General features: G+C 42.1%; 1 long non-coding RNA gene across 1 annotated transcript; it reads left to right on the top strand.

The window, feature by feature from the left end:
• The first annotated feature begins 6168 nt into the window (after nucleotides 1–6168).
• Nucleotides 6169–17777, top strand: LOC101150802 (uncharacterized). Its single transcript, XR_002005509.4, has 2 exons — nucleotides 6169–6453; nucleotides 17183–17777. It is a non-coding gene; the product is annotated as an uncharacterized lncRNA (long non-coding RNA).
• Nucleotides 17778–24656: the final 6879 nt, after the last annotated feature.

Here is a 24656-nt window from a genome sequence, read left to right on the forward strand (position 1 = left end):
GCACTAAATTTGCATTGCTTCAGACCACTGAATTTTTGGTAATTTCTTACAGCAGTAGCAAGAAAACTAATACAGGGTCCTTGATCATTTTTAAGTGTAAAGGAGTTCTGAGACCAAAAAATCTGCAAGCCATTCCTCCATGGTAACCAGAGTTGACAGTGGAAGCAGACTCTGGACAGAGTGGACTGGCCCCGGTACGTGCCCATGTTCCAGAGGGATACAGTCTTCTCCAGGGTCCCATGGTGATCCTAGAGAACCTCAGAGCTCCTTCAGGACCTGGTATGTAGGAAGTGCTCTATAAATATGTATTAAATAAAGGATTAATAAATACATGGCCCTCCTACATTTTGTTACTTAAACAGGCCACTTAAGACAATAATATAATTTATGGAGCTCCTACACAGTGCTACAACTGTTAGGTGAGGCCTTTATTCCATACAACACTGCATGTTAAGTCCAGAGTGGCCCAGGGGTTGCCTGAGTTACAGAATTGGCAGGTGGCAGCCCTGGTGTCAAATCTAAGTCTGGTTCTCAAGCCTATGTTCTCAATCCCATATTCTTGCCACCATGACCTCTATGGATTTGCATGAACTTGTCCAGTGTCAAACAGACACTAAGCTACAGTTGGTGCATATGTACTAAATCAGATTCATTTTAAGTATCCAGAAAATAAGGCTGAACTTAATCCTAATGACAGGCTGGGTGGGCCAGGGTAGATAGGAAGGGTGAGTGGGTAATCACTATTTCCTCAGTGTCTGCTATGATGACCATCTACTTTTATTTCACCAGGCATCACATCTTCTGCATTGGCAAAACTCTCAGGTAGTTTATCCAAAAAGTGATTTGTTTTCATGTGGATAAGTTTCTTCCTCTAAGATTTTAAGTGAAAGAAATAGATAAGTTATAGCATGGAAACAATGGTTCCCCTGCTTGTACCTCTGTGACAAGCATTATACCTAACACAATTTACCAGAAATTGTCATCATTATCATTTGTCTGCTGGATGCGGTTTGGCACTCAGAATGGAGGGTCACCATGGTGCCTCTGATCTTTAGCAATTTTTCTTTTTGTTCTGTTTCACTTGGTAAATGTTTTCCTGCCTCATCCTTCACCTAAAATGAAACAGCAAAGGACTGACCAGTCCCTAAGTGACCTTTAGCAGTTTCTCCACCGTTGGATGGCTAATAGGTTAATTAAGCTTCCTGTTAATTAACTTTAATAATTAGCTTTGATATGGTCCTACCAAACGGTTATTGCCTTGGCTACGGACTGTTAACTCAGCCTGTCAATCAGAATATGGGCCCATGTTGCCAAGGGGCAACCTGACCCCGTTGGGCAAGAAATAATAAGACTTTGCCAGATTCTTTTGTCTTTGGGAGAGCAGAGTTCCAGAAATGGAAGAACACTTTGTATCCAACCTCAATGTCCAAACTTCTGGCCTCCTTAAGGTATCTCTATTTTAATGAGGCATTGGCAGAGTGAGTCATCTTGTCTTAATTTAAATCCAATTCCAAAAGACAGATCTGGTTTTTTTTTTAATGTCGACAGATTTCGGAGGTTTTTTTTTTCTTTTAAAGAAGGCTTTCCTCTTTTAGAAAGACTGACTCACACAGAAGCCATCAATGGTAAATCATTGTCTATGCTAGGATTGCCTTTCAAGTAGAATATTTTCCGACCCCATGTTCACTTGCCTTTTCCATGTCTAGAGAATATAACTGCCCTGCAAGAGCACAGGCAGAACAAGCCAATGAATAATGAACGTGGGCTTGAAAGCAGCACGGAGCTCTCTTTGGCCACAACGCCCTGCTAATAACTTTTAGCACTGCTTGATGTCAGGCGGCACGTGGAGTGGAGATGATACTTGTCAGCTAATTTGGCTTTAATACTCAGAACATTCTGACTGCTCTGAGGTTTTTCTGTAGCCAAATTGTCTTGCCTGTTAAATTTGTAATGTGTTTAGGGAACTTCATTTTGCGTGTTTAGAAAAATGGCCCTGGAGACACGTGGTGCTTTGTCAGGAGGCCTGTGGGCCTCTGAGAACCGGCAGATGACACTGACACAGGGTGTCAGCGTTGGTGCAGGAGCCAGACGCCACTCCCTGGCTCCCTCAGAGAACTTGGGGAGGTTCTGTTCAGGGCTTCAGAAGAAAAAAAATAAAAATGCTGATATTTTTAGTTCCCACTCACTCTTTGACTATGAATAGGAATATGATTGAAATTTCCACCAGAATCTTCAAAGCTGACTTACCTTTAAAGCAAATGCCAAAGGTTTGAAAACTCATTCTAGATGGAATAACGTTGGCATGGACACAGAAGGCCTTAAAAAAAGAACCAAAGAAAACAAAACCCCAGGGCTTTCAGCAGAGATGGGTTAAGGTCTTGCTCCCCAACCCCCACCCCCTCTCCCATCCCCACAACTGCAGGGCAAAGGACAGCAGTGCCTTCCAACCTTAAGGGTCTGTACTGTGTGATCGTGGGGAGAACCAGCCTAAGTGTGGCTGGCTCAAATGCCCTGGGTGCATGTCCAGCTCTAGGGTAATTAGAGCACTTACTCAAAGAATGACCTACAGGACATGCTGGGTTGGATTCAAGTATTTTCTTGTCACCTTACAGCACCAGGGACTAGGGGAAGCAGGGATAGAGAAAAGAGAAGGAGGAGAGGGGAAAAGGGAGGGGAGAAACTCAGAAAATCCAAAATGAAATGGGACCCAGGAGCAACATATGCTAATGGAGATCTGACTAGGGAAAGAGGCTGCTTAAAGCCCTTTGGCTTTTAGATACCCATTGTCATTTCTAGGACAGCTGAGTCCCAACTGCGAGAAGCCTTGTAAACTTTCATGACCTCAGCCCCTTCCAAGGAAGGCACCCAGGAGCTCATTTCAGTTGCCTGTGAAGCCTGCTAGAAACCTCTGGCCACTGTCATTTTCAAAAAATATATATATTTTCTGGCAATAAATAATAGCACCTACACTGGACACATTAATTTTCTTTTTCAGGTCACAGACAGGAGACGTCACCATATTGCACATATTAATTTAAGAATCTGGAACATATGAAAAGGTTCCAAAAATCATCTACAGCCCATTATATAATTTGCCATATGGTCTAGGGTTTTACATGCTGTTAGTATCCTCAATTCCCTTGCTCTCTTGTCCTTCCAGACCTATCCAACAAAATCCCAAACTTAGATCAGATCTGCTGTCAACATGACTTGTTCCTATATCCGGTCTGCAGAAAACGTCACCATCACGTGGCTGGGGGCCACTGGAAATCACAGCCTCTTCCTTCAGCTGAGCCCTTATTGGCGCTTTTCATCCTCTTTCCTAAGCCTTGGTCCTCAGCTGCTCTCAGTCTCCTCCATGACTCCTGAAACCCCCACCAGGCTTCTCAGGTCCCGCACTCCTCCTCAGTTCCCAGTTTCACCCTCTGCAAGTCAGAGCAGAAGCCAGGGAGACATCTGTAGTCAGCGCCCTTCTCTCCCTCAAGCTGGAGTCTGCATGATCCACCAATGCTGTCTCCTAAACAGCCCTCTCACCGGCTCCCTTTACACCGTCTGTATAACCTTTGTCTGAATTCAGGTCCTTACCACCCTTTGCTAGGTGACTGCAATGGCCTCCAAATTGTTATCCCTTCTCCCTGACTCATCACTGCACTGGTCACCTCTTGAACCTTGCCTCACATCCTTTGGTCCTCCTTTTACATGAGCCATTGCTGTAAAATGCAGCATCCAACAGCACCTCCCCTCAGCTGCCCTAAGACTTCTCTCACCCAGGGTGTTTGGTGTCTGCTGGGAAGCCCTTCACTCAGGCACATCCACTGGACTGGGAAAAGTCAGGGATTTATTGCACCCTGACCAGTGAGGAGTGGAAACCATGAATGCATGCTCCCCTTACACACTGGTGACCACCTCAAGCACACACCCCTCTTTTACTGGTCTCCCTTCCTTTCCTGTGTCTCCTTCCTCACACCCCTTCTCTATCCCTGCGATTCCTCCCCAAAGTAAAGTATCCACACCAGCCACCAGCACTTGTCTCAGCCTTAGCATCTCGTACAAATGCAATATGCATGCCTAAGTTCTTTCCCTCTGTGGCTCATGTTCTGTAAGTAGAAACAGACTCATTGTCAGATAAATGTAAAACACCGCGGTCCGGGAAGGCATTTAATATGCACAGGGCTCCTATGGAAGGCCAGGGGAGGGCACTGAACTCAGCCTCAGTGAGTCTGGAAGTGTCCTCTTCTGAGTCAGAAGCTGGACGTGGTGGTGATGGAAGTGTGACCCAAGGGGTGGGGAGAATGTGCAGTTATTCATGTTATTGAATGAATAAATTTAATGTCCTTAGGCATCTGAATTTCTGAATAAAGAAAAAAAGCTCCAAGCTGCATGCTTTATTCCATAATATACTCTCTGGCTTGCCCATATTTTAGGCTAGTTAATTCCCACATGACAAGAATGTTACACACCTCACAGAGCTGGTTACTTAGTTCGTGTGTATTGGAGTATTTTATGGCAATTTTGCAAGAGTGAAGATGACTTTAAGGAGAATGAAAACCTGGCTATCTTATGAATCACCTTAGCATCAGGGTGTTCACTATCAAACGAAAGCAAAGTGGTGGCCTATTAAGATGAATAAGAAAGCTTTCCCATCTTCTTGAGGCCTCCCTCACTATGAGGGGTCAGTTTCTAGATGAATGAGATGCTAAGTATCACTGCCACATGGGTTCAGAATAGCAGCAGGGAGATATCAGGCACTCAGCATCTGGCCAACTGGAGTTACAGGATTTCCCCTGGCAACATGGCTCTACAACAATCCGAGCTGGGACTAAGGCCTCCCACTCCCCTTCGCCAGCATCTGTAATTCCCGCCAGAGATGAACTCAGTTCTTACTGGTAACCTTGTTCTGGTTACCTTCTAGTTTCTCTCTCGAGGTCTAACTAGAAGGTTTGACAAAAGACGAGAGTAATTTATGGATACGTTAGACCTTGCCACCTTAGTTTTAGTCTTCTGTCTCAAGTGGGGCTGACCTTTAAGATTGGCTGAGAACATAGTTTCCTTTCTTTCCTTTCAAAATCTTTGTCTTGTCTCTTATTCTCACTCCATTTGGAGTCATGTTCTCTCTCACGCACACATATGCCTGTGTGCTATGGTTTAAATGTTTATGTCCCCCCAAAATTTGTATGTTAAAACCTAACCCCCAAAGTTATGAAAAGATGGGGCCTTTGGGAGGTGATTAGGTCATGAAGGCTTTGCCCTCATGAATGGGATTGTGCCCTTATAAAAGAGGCCTAAGGGAGCTTGTTCATCACTTCTGCCATGTGACGGCTCAGCTGGAAGGCACCATCTATGAGGAATGGGTCCTCACCAGACAGTGAATCTGCTGGTGCCTTGATCTTGGACTTCCCAGACTCCAGAACTCTGAGCAATAATTCTCTATTGTTTATAAATTTCTTAGTTTTAAGTATTTTGTTATAGCACCCTGAACAGACTAAGACACTATATTTAGAATGTCATAGATCCATGCAGTTTCAGCATGCTGGCTGGCAGAATATCATTTGGGAAAAAAACATTTTCTTTTTCATGCTTTTATTTCTTTTTTAGATGGAGTGTCACTCTATCACCCAGGCTGAGTGCATGTGGTGGCGCTATCTTGGCTTATCGCAACCTCCGCCTCCTGGGTTCAAGTGATCCTCCTGCCTCAGCCTGTCAAGTAGTTGGGATTACAGGTGCCCACCACCACACCCAGCTAGTTTTTTTTACATTTTTAGTAGAGATGGGGTTTCACCATGTTGGCCAGGCTGGTCTCAAATTCCTGACCTCAGGTGACCCACCCACCTCAGTCACCCAAAGTGCTGGGATTACAGGTGTGAGCCACTGTGCCCAAGCTTCATGTTTTTTTCTACCCCAGTTTGCAGCTAGGTAAAGGCAATGTCAAATACCAAGTTGTGCCTTGGTTATACCTACTTAAAAAAAAAAATTGTTTTATAATCTGAGTGGTGGTTTTAAAATAGGTCCATAAATTCTTTGATACTCCTTCCTTCAAAAGGTGGAGGCTAATTACCCTCCCTTTGAGTGTGGTCTCTGCTTAGTGACTCACTTCTTATGGATAGAATGTGGTGGAAATGATGATGTGTTACCCCCTACGCTAGGTCATAAAAGGAACTGCAGCTTTGTTCTTGCTGTCTCCCTTGGATCACTTGCTTGGGGGAAACCAGCTGCCATGTTGTGAGATGCTCAAGCAGCTGTATGGAGGAGCCCATGTGGAAAAAAACTGAGCACCCCTCACAACCGATATTCCCTTACCAGGAGTGTGGCAAGCCTCCCTGGAAGCAGACTCTTCAGCACCAGTCAAGCTTTCAGATGCTGCAGCCATGGGCAATGACTTTGCTGCAATCTTATGAGAGACTAAGCCAGAACCACCCAGCTAAGTGGCTCCCACATTCATGACTCACGAAAACTGTGTGAGATAATCAATGTTTATTGTTTTAAGCTGCTAAGCTTTGGGGTAATTTGTTATATAGCAATAGATAATATACTCTGCACTCGAATTATTTCCTGTGAGAACTAGAGGTGAAAGGTAAGGTATCTCTGTCATGTCAGAGTGGCTAAGGCTTTTAAAGCAATGACCAAGGACAGGAATTCTTAGTTTGAGAAGCTTGGCCCAGGGGCAGATAATAGAACTTGTTTGATTTCTGTTTACACTCCCTTCTCAAAGAATGTGCAACAGCCTACAACAAAAATATGTTCATGGAAGCCATGGTAAATAGGAAAGAGGAATATGGTAAATAGGAAAGAGAAATAGGAAAGAGAAAACCAGGACCAGATAAAAGAAATGGTAATTGTTAAGCATAACGGTCAACATAATTGCAACAGTTGAACTTTAATCATGACTCCGAGCCATGGTAAAAGGGAAAACTTAGCAAGTTCTATAGCTCTTATGACTGGAAAGGAAGCAAACTTTTCCCAGCTTTAGATGTTTAAAAAAATTATCTTGTGGACTTTAATATAGATGCTGATCTAGGTAAAAGACAACGCTCTCAATCATACTTTTGGAGATATTGGGTTAACAATATTCATTTAGCTGTTACTTGTGTTCTTTAGTAAAGGAGGTGGGAGAATGACGGTGCTAAGCACTGTGATAGATTATAGAAAATAGAAGGAATTCCTCTGACCTAAGTGCTACCAGGCCTTTTGAAAGTGGCAAGTAAATGTATGTTAAAATATTTTTGATCTGAGCTTTTCTCTCTCTTTTTCTGTTGGTATATATATAGCACAAAAGCACTTCTTGGGCAGCAATTTAAAATAGCCCAGTTTATCTCTCTGCTTGTATTCCAGGTCTTGGTTTTGAGCTATAAATTCTTGCTGCTATCTTGGACTTTTCCTGAGAATCTGAATCCTTCAGCACATCCTATCACATTCCACCAATTCTTGACCTTCTGTTATCCTCACCAGCCCCCCTGGGCTTTGTTCAAAGTCCTGCAGGGAGGCTGCAGAGGCAATGGAATGCACAGGCTGTGGTAGCTCAGCTGCGGGGACTGTCCAGGCGCCTAACTGGTTGTGTGAGGCTTTCAGAGAATGCTGCTCCTGTGCTGGGCTTCAGAGTCAGGGCTTGCTGCAGCACAGTGGGGTGGCCTCTTGCTGGTGGCCCAGGCCACAGGGATATGGAAACATGTGTCTAGTCTAGAGCTGCGGGCTTGGGTGACCTTGAGGCAAGGGAGGCACCTGGGGGCTAAAATATAAGGAGGCACTCATTCTCCTCTAGGTCCTATTGAGCTGTTTCTTATTATGGCTGAAAATATGAACTGAACCATGTAAAGATGCCTAGCACATGGCCGGGAATGTAGTACGTTTCAATTAATGTTAGTTTCCTTCTTCCCTTTGACTTTCCTTCTTCTACTCTATCTTTTCTTTTTCTCCTCATCTTGCTTCCTTCCTCCTTTCCTTCCCTTTTCCCTCCATTCTGCAAGCATCTGAGAGGCAGGGCTGGTGTGTGTTGGGTTGTTTCCTTTGGGTCTCGGCCCTGCTGTCTCCCCTGCTGGATACTCCCTGTGTCTTCTCTGTGTAATTAACTACAGCCCATCTTCCCCATCTCCAGAGGCTCACACCTTTGCTGACCCCCACTTACTTGGCCAACTTCCCCTACTTTCTGCTTCCATCACATGGTGTCTCTCTTTTTAAATTCTTACCACATTGATTATTTTATATTACTTGATTGATTACTTGATACATTTTACGTTTATTTGTACGATTACTTCCCTGAGACTGTAACACATTTCTGGTCACCTTTACAGTCCCAGTACTCAGGAAAGTGCCTGAGACATTGCAGGCATGGAATAATTATTGGTTCCATGAATTAATGAATGGATGAATGAAAAAGCCAAGTTCCATGATTTGTATCAGGCGTAAGCCAGTGAATAACAGTTTCTGTGTGATGAGGAAGAATGTTTCTACCTAGTAGGGCACACGTAGCACTGAGGAAACCATGGACATCTCAGGCTGCTGGATGCCAGATGCCTCGGACCCAGAGACGCCACCTCCACACAGTAACACAGGAGAGACGGCAGGGCCAGATTGAGTGACCTCATAAATAAAGCAATGCCTTCCAGGTCTTTCTAAAATACTAGGTACCTGCATTAATTTTCTAGGGCTGCCATAACGGAATACCACAGATTGGGTAAAGCCACCATGTTGGCTTAAGCAGCAACAGAACTTTATTTTCTCCAGTCCTGGAGGCAGAAAGTCCAAGATCAAAGTGTCAGCAGGGTGGTTTCTCCTGAGGCCTCTCCTTGGCTTGCAGATGGCATCTTCTCCCTGTGCCTTCACGGGGTCTCCCTCTGTATCTGTCTGTGTCCAAATTCCCTCTTCTTGTAAGGACACCACATAACCTATATTGGTTTAGGGTCCACAGGAGCAACCTCATTTTAACTTATACCTCTTTAAAGACCCTGTCTCTCAATACAGCCGAGGTAACAGGGCTCAGGACTTCAATAACAGATTTGTGGGGCGGCAGGGGTGAGACTCAGCCCGTAGCATTACTGCTACAGCCAAACTGCCACTTCCTGGCTGAGTGGCTTCAGACAAGGTATTCACCTCTCTGTGCCTCCATCTCCTCACCTGGAGATAATAAAGCTACCACCTCACTGAGAGGTGTGAGAGTTAAAAGCCCTAATCCCCATGAAGCACTTGGGACAGTGGCATGTGGCAATGCTCAAGAAGTGTCAGCTATTATGATGATTACTTAGCCCTAAGGGAGTTATTTTGGGCATTGGAGTGTAAGAACTGGTCTCTGCCCTCAAGATGCTTAAAGTCGTCTTACATAGAATATAAATCTAATAAATAAAAACAACAAGAGACATTTTCCGTGACGGATGCTTTTTGGGCCACCACTTTGGAAGGGAAAGCCAAGAGGTGGAAGGAATGATGATGGCAACCAAACTTAAGTCTCAGCTGTGCGTCTCCACCTCCCAGCACAACCGGGTGCTAGCAGCATCAGGCTCTGTGGTCTCCAGCGGGGCGCTGCCTGCAAGGGGGCTCAGTCTGCAGCATTCTCAGTCCTTGTAGTCACCACCCTCCACTTTCTTGAGCCATAGCTGCCAAGGGATGTTTACCTGTCTCCCCAAAAAGTGGTCAGAACCACTTTGCAGGGCTATCCTCCCCACCCTAGAACTCCTTTGGAGATGCCTACGTGGAACTCTTTGATCACCACCTGCTGTTGCTGCTGCTGCTGCTGCTGCCTGGGGCCCCTCAGTGACCCTCCTTGTCCCTGCCATATCAGCAGGACATGTCTCTCTCTATCAGGACTAATGGGACAGTTTCTCTCTACACTGGGGCTGGCCAGGAGCTGGATCATCTCTCCCCCTCCTTATCATGTGTTGTGCCTGCAGAAGTAGCTCATGGCCCCTGTGCTTGCTAAGTTCTATGGATATAGAAAGAGAAGGACTCTCGAGGAGAAGGGATGTTGGGAGGAAGTGGGATGGTGTCATAGCCTTATTCAAACATCACCTTCTCATTAAGGTCATCCTGCCACCCTATCTCAAATAGATGATACCATCCTTGCACTGCCTATGCCTTTGGGATGCCATAGATTTTACTTTTATGCCTATTTTCTCAATTAGAGTGTAAGGTCCATGAGGGCAGAGATTTTTATCAGCTTTGTTCATTGCTCTATATCCAGCTCCTAGATAAGTGCCCAGCACATAATAGCACAAACATTGAGGGAATGAATGAATGAACTCTGGTCCTGTGAGCTCTTGACATCCAGGAAGAGACTGAGGGTCAGGGACCCTCCTGCCCACGTGCAGGCTCTTGTTGATTACATCAGCCAGTCAGACATGAGTGGACCACCCAGAGCCTTTTCAATCTAGTTCCATCAGTCATGAAGTTAGTGGGGCTCCCCTGAGGGATCGGCAATAGGTGGTCCATCCCAGCTGTGAAAGCAGTAGTTGCAATGGCGAATCTTTATGCTACTTATATTAGACTGTTTAGAATTACTATCAACTGATCTCAAAAAATAGTAGGTACTATTATTATTCCAAAACTGAAGCATGAAATGGTTATGTAAACACCCCCAAAACTGCATAACTAGTAAGTAGCAGGTCTAGAAATTGAACTCAAACTTGTCTGACTCCCAAGTTCTTGCTTTTACTGTGAGTTCTCATCTCTTTTTGGTTTTGTGGGTATTTTAAGCTGTGTCAGGGCCTGCTCACCAGATGGCTTTTTAATCTCTTGTTGCTACATTATTAATCTCTAAATTGTTTAGTGGAGAGGACTGGTACAGAAAGGAGGCGTCTACACGGGAGAGGCTTCCTGGAATTGCTGCTGACATTTCACGTGGGCCTCGGTGGGTGGCTTAGGTTTGGGTAGAGGGAGAAGAGGCAGGCACGCTGGAGCTGGGGAACAACACTGGAACCCGTCTATATGGCAGCTGCCCTTCTGGGGATGGAGCAGACATACCCGTGTTACCAGCAACACAAAACTGTGAACTGGATTTAGTCAAATATTTAGCTGGTGGTTGCTTCCTGCTTCTGTCTGCTCAGAAAGGGATTAAAAACTCCTTGTAATCTTCCATTTTCTAAGAATCCATAATGCGCTGAATTTTGGATACTCTTTTTGGAAAAAGGTTGATGCTTCAGGCAGAATTCTGCAAGCAGCAATGTCCCACAGCCTGGAAGCTTTCCCTGGGCATGTTCACTCCTTAGAATGCGTCACGCTAAGCCCGGGGACAGACAGCTGCCACATGTCGTTTGAATAGGTTGTGTGTAGGAGGCTGTAGAGGTTGATGTGGCTCCTCTGGAAGCTGAGAGCCAGGAACCTCTCTGGTCCTTGCATCCTTGCAGGGTGGAGCAGACAGTGCTGTCAGATGAATAAAGTAGAGGGAGGCTGGAAATCTGAAAAGCTCATCTATTCTGCCAACCATAAAGCATTTTGAACTTGCTCCACCCTTCCTATTTTCCATCTGCCTCATTATTCAGCACAGTAATATTTGGGCACTTTGAAAAGAGTGATATTTTCACATAAAGCTATTCCAAGGAGAAGGAAAAATATCCTCATTTGGCATAAACCACTCATGCAAATTAGCCTAAATAAAAATAAGACTAAAGACAACTTAGAATATTATTGTACTTTTCCAGGCTCCTGCCAGTCACTGCTGTCAGCTGTAGCATCTCTCCACCCTGGATGACAGTGTTGAGAAGTAGGGCTTACCATTTTGGAGAAGTTGTTGCTAAAGAACCCACTCAAAAAGAATGGGTATCAAACATCCTGCACTCAGGTTGTGTTGGAACCACGCCCTTGAAGGCAACACAATGTACCAATGATTGGACTTCCTAGAAGTACATTCCCTCTGCGTTTCCATGTTTGGCTTATCACAGACTAGTTCATCAAGGACTTGACATTCACTCTGTTTGTTTCTGGGAGACCATTTAAGTACTCTCTCTCTCTGTGTGTGTGTATGTGTGTGTGTGTGTGTGTGTGTGTGTGTGTGTGTGTATTAAGGGCCAGTGCTATGCAAACTGCAAACTGTATGAAAATGTTTTTTTTCTTATGGAGGAGAAGAGACTATAATATCTCAAGGCCTCTGGCACAGGAAGTCTTTACAGCAGGATAAACAAATCATTATTCTCATGCCACTGATGGCAGTGAAGCAGTTTCTCTACTTTCTCTCCATTTGCACTTCTTTCTTTTCTCTCCTTCTCTTTTCTTTACTTTTCTCCTATTCTTAGTCTCCTTCTGCCTTCTCTTCCTTCTTTTGTGGGTGTGCCTTATGTTTGCTCTGGGTTCCAGGGTCATTCAGACTTGAAGCGATATGTGGGTCCAGAATTGAGGACATGTTCTATGGCCACCTAAGACAAAGGATGTTAGTTTTTATTATTAATTTCCTCAACCCGTGGTTGAAATGGCATCATTGGATACAGTCTCAAAGTCCCTCCCTCAGCCCAGTTGTATTTGTGAACTGTTCTGAAAGGAGAATCTCAGTCTGCTATATTTATTCCAAGGTTCTATTTCAATCAGATGTTAAGACAACTGGGACAACACCCTTACTGGACTAGTCACAAAGGAGACAAACATGCCAGAACAGCCATCCCACATCTCTAATTTCAAAGGTCATGAGAATGGTGGTTGTATACACCCTACTGCAGCTTTGATTTGTTGGGGTGGAATTTGCAATGCTATATGAAATCAACAATGCTGACTTTTGAATTTCCTTTTTTTAAAATCCTCTCTCTTTTTAAAATCTCTCGCTCTCTCTCTCTGTGTTTTCTATTGAGACCATGATGTTGCAATCTGTTTTTCATCTGAGAAATGTTTCACTGAGGAAACATGCCAAGAGATAAATGGGGAAGTGCTGAGGTGTCGTCCATCTATAAAGTTGGTTTTTCAGTCGAGTCAGGGAGGAGACTAAGATTTCTGAAGTGTTCTATGAACCCCATTCCTCCGGATGTTTGGTTTATAAGTGAAGCTTCCAAATCTCTGATTTCTTTACCTGAATGCCTTCAGGCCTCCTTCATTAATCATGTTCTTCCCATTCTTCCAAAACAGCCTCTTTTTCTTATCTTTCCCCTTACCTCAAACTCTCAATATTTCCAGGAGATCATATTCCAAATCTCAGCCACATGGTTGATTTGTATAGAAGTCCCCACTATTTTGCATGCTCTTTGGTACAGTAATTCCACCTACAGCTATTTGTTTATGTTGGCAAGTGCAAATATTAGGCATAGAGGTGACCATTAGAGCATCTGTAATGAGATGAAAATCAGAACAATGAGATCATTGTTGAATAAACTATGAACATTGACAAAATGGAATCGGATGCAGTCACTTCAAATGATGTAAAAGATTGACATGGAAAATATCTTCAATGTATTATTTAGAAGAGATAAAAAAGACAGTTATAAATAGTATTGTCCTATTTTATTAAAAACACATACATATGGTTGTTTGAGAAAAGACTATTTGTATACATCAAAATGGAAACAACGGTTGTCTCTGAATAATAGGATTAGATGAAATGTTTATCTTATTAATTTTTTGCTGATCTATTTTTTGATTTTTAACTTTTTTGTTTATGCATATCTTCATATATATAGTATAATTTAAATTTTATTTTCTCCTCCTATTAAAGTATAGTTTGTCACTTCTTCAAGAAGTCAGAACTAAACTAGGGAGGGAATTAAAGAACTTGTAGAGAGTTCAAAATGAAGCCACAAATGGTGGTTTGTAGAGGGTTCAAAGGTTAGCCACAAAAATGGCTTGGGTATGATGGGAAGTAGAAATGGGATTGGGAAGAAGGGAAGAGAAGGATAAAAGACACAGACTAAAAAGGCCACATCATTAGTTCTACCAGAGGTTTTAGGGGAGATTTGATGAATCTGTGTGTCTACAAAGGCCCTTTCCCACAGCAGGGGGATCAGTCTTTCTACAGCAACCAAAAAATAGAAGTGACTTCAAAGTCTGGTATAGGGAATAGGAGGAGAAATTTTCTTTTAGAAACAGTGGAAGGGGAGACTTAAAGAGTTGTGAAAGCTGGGAGATTTCCATGTGCCTGCAATGATTTGTTACTTTGGAAACAGAATAGAATCAGTGTTAAAAGCCAGATTTCTGAAAGGACAAGAGGTGTAGACCACAGAAAATTACCAGAGGCCAATGCCAGAAAATTACCCTAGCATTAAACAAAGTTAACCAGGGAAACCCACGTAAGCTGAGTTATAAGCTTCTTTTTAGGTGTGAAAGTCAGTGTTCTCTGATCAATCCACACCTGTGACAGAACCCTGGCCCAGACTGTCCTCAGAACACCAAAGGTGGCCAGGTCAATGGCCCTCATTTTTTTTCAAGATTATGAGAGGTTTGGAGGAGTTTGTCAAAGAGCCATCAAACCGGCGACATTACTAGGGAACTTGGATCATAGAGACAGAAAGTTTAAAAGAGAATTGCAATTATTTCATCTACTATTGGGAAGAAGGAATAAGATAGCATGACCTAATTGTCTGACTCTCTTTCAAATAGGAAAAATATTAATTAAAAAATACAGTCCAGAGACAATTTAAGTTAAATTGTTTAGTGACATTGGAAAAACACCAGAAGAGAACTCAAATATGATAGTGTCAGAAAAAAAATTTTTTTTTGGTGGATAAATAAAATCTCTACCCATTGGAATCTAACTAATTCCAATCCTAAATTAATCAGAGTTTACACTTCAGGAAAAGTGTGGAACATGTGCACCTAGCAGAGAATTCTTAACAGAATAAACCATCAGTCTGATCTGGTATGGCAATTGCCACATGTTTATTTATTTGTGTTTAAAAGCTATGAGTATCTTGAAAATCAGCCCTGTTGCCCACACCTACAATTTAGAATGACAGCCCCAAGTATTGCTGGATTCTAAGTCAACCAAAAAATACTCCTTCATGCTTAGTGTAATCCTCTTAGAATGGCAGGAACAACCAATGTTATAGTTTAGGAAGAATTTTCAAACATGGGGGTAGATGATCAATGAGGTTTTCTGTGATTGTTTTTCTTTTTGGATAAGCTTCCTTTGACAAGAAAAATAAACCAGAATATGCTTCATTCATTAATTTATTCATGTATGTAATCACTCCACAAGTGGTTATCGAACACATGATATGTGCCAGGCACAGTATTGTTTGTGAAGGATGAGGAATAAAGTCCAGGTCCTGCCCTCAGGAAGTTTGCAGCCTAACCAAAGACACCTACCTATTGGGTGCTTTTATGAAATGTACTACCAATATTAAATGTGCTGAAAAGTCAAATAGAGCTGATTTCATCTATTTCTCCAAATTAATATTTTTATCCATTCTGCAATGTCTTTGCAGTATATATATTTTCTTTTTTTAAAGTTTTCTTCCTGGTATCTGGTATGCAGCTAAACAGTATCAGTTTCTTAGTATGGATTAATTTCCCAGAGAGTTGTGTTGGCTTCCCTTTGCCCCTCCAGGTCCGCTCTCTGCCCTTCTCCATCCAGCTCTGCCTGGGAGGCTGGTCTGTGTGCCCTCTGGCTTTGGGTTGGGTTCAGCCAGTGAGAGGGGTGGCGGGAGATGAATGGGTCAGGCGATACTATGATTGGGGTGTTTATTTCCCCACTGCCTCCCATCCTTTATCTCTCGACAAAGACTTAAGCAGGAAACCCTCTCCAAACACCACCCTTCATGTCTGAAGCTGGAATGGCTGCCTGCTATTGCGAGTAAGGGGAACTGCACTATACCTTTTGGTTTCCTAAATCCAATTTACATTTTTGTAAATAGTCCCTCTATTAAACCCTCCTCAAATTACCTAGCTTAAGGGTACCATCTATTTCATGCCTTCCTGATAGAGAGTAGGGAAAGCCTTCTTCATTAAAGGAAAAAACAAAATATCTATTCTAGATTATTTCTGGGACCAGCATTAATGGAATGCTTAGAGAAAGCCTTAATTTAAATAACCCTTGTTCATAATTATTCTGTTTTGATATGTAAATCAGTAGCACTCAGTGAGACATAATCAGATCGTAGATTTTAAAAACTTTCTTATTTCTTTCACCACCTAGGAAACCATAGACATGCTAACTCCATGTCATTGCTAAATTCCCAACCTTAACGTAGTCCCTTGCCCCACAGCTGGGAACAGTGGTCTTCCATATTCAAGTTCAACCTGATGTGAGTTCCCAGGACAGGTCCTGACCTCAGATATCAGGGACTCCGCATCAAGACTCACCGGTTTCTAGCCTGGCTGCAACCAGGTTTCCTCTCCTTACTCCCGTGTCTCTGTCCATTCTCTCTGGGACTCAAAACTCCTGCTTTCATCAATACCCTGCCCAGGAATTCTGCTGCCCATGGGTGGCTGCCCCTAGCTGGGGTGCAGTGATGGGTCCTGGGTCTCTGCTAACCAACCACCTGTGCCAGCTGCTAGTGTGACTGGGCTAGGGCCTGGTCTGCACTTCCCATCCTGCCTTTGTATGGCACCATACCCACATTGAGCATATGGAGATACAGTACTTCCAAAAATGCCAACTCACTCGTTTATTGAGTGGCTATTCTGTTTCAGGAACTGTTCTGGGTTCTGAGGAGGTTGGTTTCATATTACATTTAAAAAGGAGGAATAAATGAATACGTTCCACTCTTAGAAGCAAAAGGAAGGGAGATAGCTTATCTACTTAAGCCTTAGCTTTAATTCATCATGTGGGTTTCTTCCTTTTCCTTTGAATACACATCTATCACATCCCTTTTGTTTTCTTTTAAAGATAGTTTGCTTTCCCTTCATAGATAAGTAAAGCAATTATATATTTAAATGATTATATCAAAAAATCTGATTCTACTGCAATTCGAGAACTAGTGTTTACTTTCAAAGACCATAGGTCTGAAATCATCAAAACTCTACTTTCAAACGCTCATAATTTAGATTGTGAGATATAGTCAGTATTTTGCCCACTTCTATATAATGAGGATATTTCTGTCTTTTCGCTAGCTACACAAACTGGCCCTGACTTGCTGATATATGTTTAACAAATTCTTCTGAATAAAATAGCCTGCACAACAGCTTTAGTGACAGGTTGCTGTCCACTTAACAGATTTTAAAGTTTTATTTACTAAAGCTGTTTGGGAAAGTTTTTATGTACAGTTTGGGTAACAGTTCTTTTTGTTTCTTAATTCCACTACTCATGATTTGATGTGTATAACCATTTCTTTTCTTTTTAAAGGTGAGGACACATGGTGAATAGAGGGCTTGCTGGCAATTGGTTCACAAGCTGAGGAGGGCACAAAGGCCAGATATTTCATCTGAAGAGTTCACAGGCTATTAAAAACATTAACAAGGTTTTACTGCCTCACCTAGGATGGAAATAATTGCTTTAAAGTGAACTGGCATTAAAGTGAATACGTCAAGACTACCTACTTGGAAGCTACAGGAGACAGAAACAGAAAACACGACTCCTGAATCATGTTCCATTACTTTAATCGCTAAACACTGCTCCGTTTAAGCTAAAGAGATATAATGGTACATTTGACAGATGCCTTCACATCAAGATGAGATAGGGCCCTGAAAGTCGCATGTTGAACCTTTCTTACCTTCTACGAGGATGTCACTCAAAATCTTTTCTCAATTCCTCTTCACTGGCTGATTACACAATACAGAGTCATTCCTAGTGCAGCCCAACCCTCTCCCCAGGTGAACCTTGCTTTACACAAAACACCTGTGTGTAAATAACCTGGTAATCATTCAAGTTGTATTCTAAATGCACCACAGAGATCTCACTTTTTAAGGAACACTGAAATAAATGCTTTAGCGAAGCAGAATAGCCCTTTTGTAATGTAAACAATATAAGCCTAGATAAAGCTTCCAATTTACCTAAGTTTAGATTTTTGCATATTGGGTTTCATTAAAGCAGCACATATCTGTAAAAGAAAATATTTTAAGCCTCAGCCCTTTGCCAATCATAATGGTTTTTAAAAATCTCATTACATTAAAACCCATTAGTTTGAATAATTAAATACCAAAAAATACTTTCCGCCTGTATTGAAATTTCTGATTTTAATAGAAAAAACCAACAGAATGACTGTTTTTAAGCTTCTAGTTCAATTTTATTTTAAAATGACAAACAGTATAATGACTAACATCATGCAGAAAGTACACTGCAGAGTGGGGTAGTAACTAACAAAATATGGCCATGATCTACCTTTAGGACTATAGAGGACAAATAAAATGGAATAGAACCAGCTGGGCCCAGTGGCTCACGCCTGTAATCCCAGCACTTTGGGAGGCTGAGGTAGATGGATCACCTGAGGTCAGGAGTTCAAGACCAGCCTGACCAACATGGTGAAACCCCGTCTCTACTAAAAATACAAAAATTAGCCAGGTATGGTGGCGCGTGCCTGTAATCCCAGCTACCTGGGAGGCTGAGGCAGGAGAATTGCTGGAACCTGGGAGGTGGAGGCTGCAGTGAACCGAGAAAGCGCCATTGCACTCCAGTCTGGGTGACAGAGCAAGACTCAGTCAAAAAAAAAAAAAAAAAAAAAAAAACAAGAAAAGAAAAAAGAAAAAAAAGGAATAGAACCAGGTCTGAGTGCTAAAACCTTGGAGAAGGTATAGTAGCAGCTAAACAGGCAATGTGTTATTGTTACAACTTGACAACTATGCAGGTCCACAAAGGAATGGAAGCTGAGAAATGTGGAGTAACATGTTCAATGTCACATGGGTTCTAAGCAGAGAGGTCAGAATTCAAACTCAGATTCTGCATCTGAAATAAGTGTTCTTAACCCCTCTGCCTACCATTTGATTGAAACTTAAATTGTAGATGTTTGAACATTTTGATTGACAAGGATGGATTTTCAAATGGTTTGACTGAAAACCTCTCTCTACCACACAGAAATCAAAGTGGGAAAAGGTAGCCATGACCCACGGTGACCTGAGTCTGTTTTATAGGACCAGAAAGAGCCCCAGGCTGTTTTTTCTCTTCTGCCCCACACGTTTCCATGCTACACCCACCCACTTTTGGATGTACTCTGCACAGTTGCCTTTTTATTCAGGAATCTTTAGAGGGCACCATCTGTTCACCAGGCCCTGTGTGACGCGCTGGAGTTACCAACCTGAGTACAACTTAGTCCCTGACCTTGAGAAGTCCGCATTATTACCCTTCAGGGAGCAAAGCAGGAGTATAGAAATTGCATGAGTGGAAAATCATTTCAGGGATGGATCCGGCTGCTTTTGCACATGTGAGAATGGCCATGCCAACTTAGCGTACCCCCTCAAAGAGGGGGTGAAGGAAGGGCACCTGAGCCCCACTGCCTGTCCCTCCCCATCCTGTGTCCTCTCCAGGACATGCTGATTGCCACTGTCTCTTCACCCCGGCAGCTAAAGAAAGTTGCATGGGACGTGGCGGGGAAGGAAATCAAAAGTCTAGAACCCACACGGAATGCTGGTCATTCTTCATCTCTCATTTGTCGCTCTAACAACCTGTCATTTCACGGCTCAAGTGAAGCCACGTTTCACTGTAGTTTATTCTCTCAGAAGCTGAAGCCCCACGCTCTGGTTTCTAACCCACGTACTGTATTTAATTTTAGCAAAATCCCAGTAAAAAAGATAATTTGGAAAAATATGGAAGTTAATGAGATTTAGCTTACATACCCATATACTCATGCATTTATTATGGAGAGTTTATTAAAGTGAGTTGATATTTCATATAGCTTTAAAACAAACACACCAACCCAGTTATTTCTTCCAGAATATTGCCCACAGAACCGTGGGCAGCATACTCCTGCCCAGTATACATGATTTCACACACTTCTCATAGCCTTGAATGTTTGCTTTCAGAAGAGGATCTTTTCAAATGTTTTAGGCTGGACATTAAATTCAGTCGGTTATTGTGTTTAGTTCAGAGCAGAAAACAAACTCACTTTGAACATTGCAGTGGATTTTTGCTTAATAGAGACACATCCTTCACTTATGGCCAGCCCTTGGCACTAAGAAAACAAACCTCATTTATCCTGCACATGAGGTGAGATGTCATTAAGTTGGAAATTATTAATGACAACTAATGGTTGGTAGTTATTAATGACATTTGTGAGAGCAGGATAAAAACAATAATTACCATAATTTGAGGTGTCATGAATAAGCAGTAATTGTAATAATGATTACTATTATAATAATGAGTGAGAAAATGATTTTAGGTTATTAAATCAGCAAGAACAAAGGAAGCCTGCACATGTATATATGTATATTTGATTGTGGAAGGTTGGCAGATAAAAAACAATAGTCATTCTCTCTTTTTTACCCACTTTGGTGTTTTTATTTTATTTTTTAAAAAATTTGTGTGGGTCCTTAGTAAGTGTATATATGTATGTGGTACATGGTACATGGTATGTTTTGATACAGGTATGCAATGTGAAATAAGCACATCATGGGAAAAGGGATATCCATCCCTCCAAGCACTTATCCTTTGAGTTACCAACAATCTAATTACTCTCTTAGTTATTTTTAAATGTACAACTAAATTATTACTGACTATAGCCACCCTGTTTTGCTATCAAATAGTAGGTCTTATTCTTTCTATTTTTTGTACCCATTAAGCACCCCCTTCTCCCCTCCAATCCCCCACTACCCTTCCCAGCATCTAATAATCATCTTTCTACTCTCTATGTCCATGAGTTCAATTGTTTTGATTTTCAGATCCCTCAAGTAAGTGAGAACACACGATGTTTGTCTTTTTGTGCCTGGCTTATTTCACTGAATATAATGATCTCCAGTTCCATCCATGTTGTTGCAAATGACTGGATCTCATTCTTTTTAAGGCTGAATAGTTCTCCATTGTGGTATACATGGTACACCACCTTCATTGTGGTATATGTACCACATTTTCTTTATCCATTCATTTGTTGATGGACACTTAGGTTCCTTCCAAATCTTAGTTATTGTAAATAGTGCTGCAACATATATGGGAGTGCAGATATCTCTTCAATATACTGATTTCCTTTCTTTTGGGTATATACCCAACAGTGGGATTGCTCGATCACATGGTAGCTCAATTTTTAGTTTTTTGAGGAACTTCCAAACTGTTCTCCATGGTGGTTGCACTACTTTACATACCCACCAACAGCGTACAAGGGTTCCCTTTTCCCGCCACATCCTCACCAGCATTTGTTATTGCCTGTTTTTTTTATAGAAGCCATTTTAATTGGGGTGAGATGATATCTCACTGTCAAAAGCCACTCTTGATTGAGGGCTTACCGTGTGCCAGGCACTGTGCCAAAGATGTGGCACACATTATCTCATTTAATCCACAGCAACTCTGCAAGCAGATATTATTGGTAGCATTATTATCTTTGATATACAAATGAGAAAATGGAGGCTCGGAGCAGTTATGCAATTTGACAATGGTAAGTAAATAGCTGGTAACTGGCAAAAAAGGGGTTTAAAGCTGGTCTAGCTAACACCAAAGTCCGTGCAATTAGCCAATATTCTTTGTTAACTGAAAACCAATGAATATATCCTGTTGCATAGGACAATGCTGGCACTTGCTCCACTGCCAATTGCCCCAAGGGGATAGGTCTGACTGATAAGTCATCTTAGACCCAAGGGTCCCAGCTGGCATGAGGACCTTTCCACAGACCAGTATGGTGACAACCCCACAAGGACAGGCCACAGAGTCCTCAATGGAGAAGCACTGAATATTTCTGTAAGGAGGAAGATGTGGCTACTCTCCTGGGTTGGGTATAAAGCCTTCTAAAAACGGGCCTCCTGGGGTGTTGTGGAATCCAAGTACTAATAAGGCCTGACTCTGCTTAGCTTCCAAGATCAGACTAGATGGAGTGTGATCAGGGTGGTGATGTAGTTTGGATATTTGTCCCCTCCAAATCTCCTGTTGAAATTTGATCCCCAGTGTTAGAGATAGGACCTAAAGAAATGTGTCTGAATCATGGGAGCGGATCCTTCATGAATGGCTTTGTGACATCCTCATGGTAGTAAGTGAGTTCTCACTCTGTTAGTTTCCTCAAGAACTGATAGTAAAAAAGAGATTGGCAGCTCCCTCCTGTCTCTCTTGCTTCTTCTTTCACCATGTGATCTGCACATTCCTGCTCCCCTTTGTCTTCCACCATGAATGGAAGCTTCCTAAGACCCTCATCAGATGCAGATGCCAGCACCATGCTTCTTGTACGTCCTGCAGAACTGTGAGCCAAATAAACCTTTTTTCTTTATAAATTACCCAGCCTCAGGTATTCCTTTATAGCAACAAAATACAAACTAAGACTGGTGGTATGGCTGTAGACCTCCTTGGGGTTTTCTGATCAGAGCTATGATCTAAGCCACATCTTGACTCTCCCTACAGGCAGGCAGCAAATTCACTGCCCTCCATCCACAATTATGTGTGTGTTCAGAAAAGGCCATGCATTTGTACATGTCTGTGTTGCATTAAGGATGTACATAGGGGCCGGGTGCAGTGGCTCATGCCTATAATCCCAGCACTTTGGGTGGCCAAGGTGGGTGAATCACCTGAGGTCAGGAGTTTGAAACCAGCCTGGCCAACATGGTGAAACCCTGTCTCTACTAAAAATACAAAAATTAACTGGGCATGGTGGTGGGAGCCTGTAATCCCAGCTACTTGGGAGGTCGAGGCAGGAGAATCGCTTGAACCCAGGGAGGTGGAGGTTGCATTCCAGCCTGTGCAACAAGAGCAAGACTACATTAAAAAAAAAAAAAAAGAATGTACGTAGGGCTGCAAAGTCATCACGAACATATCTATTAAAAATCAAAGTACTGAGTCCTCTGGAGATTTGTTTTAAAAGTCACTCTCCTAGCTTCTATTTTTGAAAGATATTAGTTGGGTGTTTTTTCTTATTTGACACTGGGATAATAGGATTGTTGGCTAATATTTTATCTAACACAGACTTACCTATATATCAACAAGAGTTACTAGTTTTGCAATGAATTATAAGAAAATCACATACACTTAATCCTAAGCTTGCAGTGAGTGTTATTTTATCCTTGATGATTCTACAGACATTTCAGGATCTCGTGGTACCTTGGAGTCATCATTAAGAGCATCACTTGTCACTGTGCAGGAAATATACAGCCATTTGAGCATCACACATGGGCTTTTGGATAAATGGGCACTCATGGCTGACTTTGAAAAATGATTCATAAGAACTAATGAGAGCTCAAAATGGTGGAAAGTTCACTTTAATGCAGAGGAAATATGAACCTTTTGACGAAGAGCACAATAGTGTGCCTGTTCCCCTCATGAAAATATGATTATATTCTACAGCAAATGGGCAGAAATAGGAGTGGCATGTACTTCTGGGCTTCAGAGTCCATCCCACAATTAGTTGTGTAGCATTTTCTGATCTGGTGGAGTCACATGGTTTCAGGATGTATATTGGAGTTCTTTTCCTTAGAATTTATTTCCAAACTAAAGCAAGGAGGCTAATCAAAATAACTTTTGGCTGGAAGCCGTGGTAACCCATTGGAAAAAGGAGATCTGCAGGATAAGGACACATTTTTTTGTTTAATGAATTAACTCAGAGAGCTAAATGGGAGAACACACGTACCTCCCATGAGCAAAGAGGCCCGGCTTCCCTGGAGCCATGTGATGCTAAAGTTAACATTCTGAATTGTAGGCCAACAAACTCTGATTGCAAATAGGTGGCTTACATAAAAAATTAAACAGTAGTGAAAGACACTGAATGATCAGCATTATGAAATTTGTAATTTTCCCACATCATGCATTTTGGGTTAGATTTCTTAAGTTAATATCATGAGCATTATTTCGGTCAGGTTCATGTACATGTTTAAATAAAACAGTGCTCATGTAGAACCATGTTAAAATGCTACTACTCAGGAATGTGAAACAACCATACTGTGGACTTTCTGTTTTGTGATGAGCTACACGTGACGAGAAGACTTCTCTGCAGAAATGTAGTGATTTTGCACATTTTCTCGTTCGTTCTTCGCTGAAGTCCTCAGAGGTAGGCAGGGCAGGGATTATGTTTATGGCAAGAGTGATGTGATAAAAATAATGAGAAAAAAAGAGTTTCATAAAACCAGTAAAGTTCAATTTATAACCAGAGTGTCCCAGTACACCTGGCAGAAACACATTGCAGTGCTCAATAGATAAAATGATGTGCCACATTTGGATGAAGTTCTCATTAGCAATTCTCCCTCCTATAACAACTTCATAGATTTTACTGCTCCTTCCCTTATTTATCTCCACTAGGAACATTTTCATCAAAACTGGGTATTTGGTGCTTAAGAGTTCTCCTGACACTGCTTCTTACTCACCAAATAGAGACATAATCCTTAGTATGTAACTTCAAAATCCTTTACACAATAACCAATTGCTTCCCCAAAGAGGATTGTGACTTTAGATGGAGAATAAGCTGCTGAAGCAAATTAACTCTCAAGAAATGAAAGTCCTGTTTCTGTGCACTTGGAGGCAGGGAAAGAAAAATCCAGAGGCTATCACACAAATGCCAACGCATTCTTTTTTCTGCCTATAGAATTTCAGGACCAGATAGGTTACGTACAAAGTCACTCTGCCCTCTTATTCAAAGCTCACAGGCGGGAGAGAATGAGTGGGACTCCTTCCCTGGAATCATTCGGCATCTTTCAGCAAATTTGCCTGAGAGGCTGGGGCTCTTCAAGACCTCCTTAATTCTCTAACGGAAACAGTACCAAAACCATTT

This window comes from Gorilla gorilla, chromosome 3 (assembly GCF_029281585.2).
Source record: "Gorilla gorilla gorilla isolate KB3781 chromosome 3, NHGRI_mGorGor1-v2.1_pri, whole genome shotgun sequence".
Taxonomy (NCBI): domain Eukaryota; kingdom Metazoa; phylum Chordata; class Mammalia; order Primates; family Hominidae; genus Gorilla; species Gorilla gorilla.